This window comes from Piliocolobus tephrosceles, unplaced genomic scaffold, assembly GCF_002776525.5.
Source record: "Piliocolobus tephrosceles isolate RC106 unplaced genomic scaffold, ASM277652v3 unscaffolded_17600, whole genome shotgun sequence".
Classification (NCBI taxonomy): Eukaryota; Metazoa; Chordata; class Mammalia; order Primates; family Cercopithecidae; genus Piliocolobus; species Piliocolobus tephrosceles.
Window position 1 is genome coordinate 4398 of NW_022299422.1, and position 2845 is coordinate 7242.

The 2845-nt window shown below is 36.1% G+C and overlaps 1 non-coding gene and 1 pseudogene across 1 annotated transcript; both read right to left on the minus strand.

Annotated features, from left to right (window-relative positions):
* Positions 1–941: 941 nt before the first annotated feature.
* LOC111532429 lies at positions 942–1001 on the minus strand. The gene has a single exon (XR_002728546.1). It is a non-coding gene; the product is annotated as a U7 small nuclear RNA (small nuclear RNA).
* A 1551-nt stretch (positions 1002–2552) lies between these two features.
* On the minus strand, positions 2553–2602 carry LOC111532430 (annotated as a pseudogene).
* Positions 2603–2845: the final 243 nt, after the last annotated feature.

Sequence of the window (2845 nt, forward strand, 5' to 3'; positions counted from 1 at the left end):
TTCCCGGGATCAGTCCTTCTTAGTGGCTGTGGAGTATGTGCCTGAGGTAGGGAGGGACTGGCCTGCTCTGTTGTTGGGATAAGGGAAGGAACAGCAGATACCCCACTAGAAGAAATGTTAGAGGATGTCCTTCATGATAACAGATTAAAATCTGGATCTACACAAAGAAATGAAGAGCACTGGATATGGTAACTACATGGGTAAAATGCACAAGATTTTTTTTTTTTCTTATAATTTAAATCTCTTTATAAGGTATTTGGCTTAAAAATAATAACATTGTATTGTGCAGTTTATAACATGTAGAAAAAATGCATGGCAACAATAGTGGTATGGTTTGAATGTACTTCATTAAAAATTCATGGTGAAATGTAATCTCCACTGTGGTGGTATTAAGAGGTGGGGTTTTTGGGGAAATGATTAAGTCACGAGGGCTTTGGCCTCATGAATGGATTAGTGCCATATAAAAGGTCTGGGATGGGAGTGGTGGCTCACACCTGTAATCCCAGCACTTTGGGAGGCCGAGGCTGGTGAATCACTTGACTCCAGGAATTTGAGACCAGCCTGGCCAACATGGCGAAACCCTGTCTCTACAAAAAATAGAAAAATTAGCCAGGCATGGTGGCGTGCACCTGTGGTCCCAGTTACTCAGGAAGCTGCAGCAGGAGAATCTCTGGAGCCTGGGAGGTTGAGGCTGCAGTGAGCCGTGATAGTGCCACTGCACTCTAGCCTCGGTGACAGAGTGAGACCCTGCTTTCAAAACTAACAAACAAAAAGAAGGTGGACTGTGATAGGTTAAAGATGTATTACTATAAAACCTAAAGCAACCACTAAAATAACAAAACAAAGAGTTATATTTAATAAGCCAACAAAGGCAATAAAATAGAATAGTTAAAGTGCTCAATTCATATTAATTTATCACTTTTTCCTTTTCCTTTTTTTGTGGAGGTTTTCTGGAAAACCAGAAAACCTGCTAGACAAATTCTAAAAGAGCTGTAACACTGACTTTTTCCTTTTTTGAATCATGCTTTTGCCCTAAACCCCATAGATTTTCTCCTATATTTTTTCTAAAAGTGTTACAGTTTTACATTTTATATCTAAGTCTGTGGCCCACTTTGAGTTATTTTTTGTATATGGTATGAGATTTAGATTGAAGTTCATTTTGTTTTGCTTACGGTTGTCCAATTGTGCCAACACGATTTGTTAAAAAGGCTATCGTTCCTCCATTGATTTGCTTTTGTATGTTTGTCAAAAATCAGTTGGAATAGTAAACTATATGTTACATGTACTTTGCCATAATAAAAGAAGAAAAAAAACAGATGGGTTCTTTCTTCTGTTGCATTGATCTGTATGTCTATATTTCCACCAATATCACACGGTCTTTATTACTGTAACTATATATTAGGGCTTAATATCAAATACAGTAATTCCTCCCACTTTATTCTTGTTTTTCAAGAATAAGCTTGTCTATTTCTACAAAAAGCCTTGCTGGGATTTGGATAGGAATTGCATTGCATCTATAGATCAGTTTGGGAAGAATTGCTATCTTTACTATGTTGTGTATTCTAATCCACAAGTATGCTATGGCACTCCATTTATTTCTGTCTTCTTTGATCTCTTTCGTTAGTATTTTGTAATTTTCACCATACAGATCCTGTATGTGTTTTGTTAAGTTTGTATCTAAGTATGTATTGTTCTTCGGAACAATTATAACTGGTATAATGTTTTTCATTTTGGTTTCCACATGCTCTCTGTTAATATATAGAAATGCATTTGGCCTTTGCACATTAATCTTGAATCCTGCAACCTTTCAAGCTCACCTATTAGTTGTAGGGGATTTTTTGTTGTTTATTTGCTTGGTAGATTTATTAGGCTTTTCTGTGTAGAAAAGCATGCCATCTTCAGGTAAGGACAGATTTATTCTTCCTTTCTAATCGGTATTCCTTTTATTTCTTTTTCTTGTCTTATTGTGTTGTGTTTCCAGTACTATGTTGAATGAGTACTGAGAGTGAATATCCATGTCTGGTTTCTAAACAGGTGGAATCCAGTTACTGTTTCACCATGAACTGTGATGTTAGTTGTATGGTTTTTGTAGATGCCTTTTATCAAGTTAAGGTAGTTCCCCTATCATGCTAACTTGCTGATTTTTTTTTTTTTTGTTTAATATAAATGGGTGTTGGATTTTGTCAAATGTTTTCTCTGTGTCAATGAATATGATAATATGATTTTCTTTCTTGAGCCTATTGATATGGTGAATTACATAGGTTTTTGAGTATTGAACCACCCTTGAATTACAGGCATACCTTGTTTTACTGTGCTTTGCAGATGTTGTTTTTTACAAATTGAAGGTTTGTAGCAACCCTTGAGCAAGTCTATCAGTACCATTTTTCCAACAGCATGTGGTCACTTTGTGTCTCTATGATAGCATGTTTTAACAGTAAAGTATTTTTTAAAGTATGTACATTGTTTTTTAGACATAATGCTATTGCACATTTAATAGACTACAGTATGGTATAAACATAAGCATTTTATATGCACTCTTTTTCCTTTTTTGTGAAGGTTTTCCAGAAAACCTGCCAGACAAATTCTAAAAGCTGTAACACTGACTTTTTCTTTTTGTGACTCGCTTTATTGCAATATTTGCTTTATTGTGATGGTCTGGAACTGAACCTGCATCATCTCACAGGTATGCCTGTACTGTGGTGGCTAATTTTGTGTGTCAACTTGACTGGCCATGGGTGCTCAGATGAAACATTATTTCTGGATCTGTGAGGATGTTTCCAGGTGAGGTTATCATTTGAATCAGTGAACTCAATAAGTAGATTGCCCACCCTGATGTGGGTGAGCA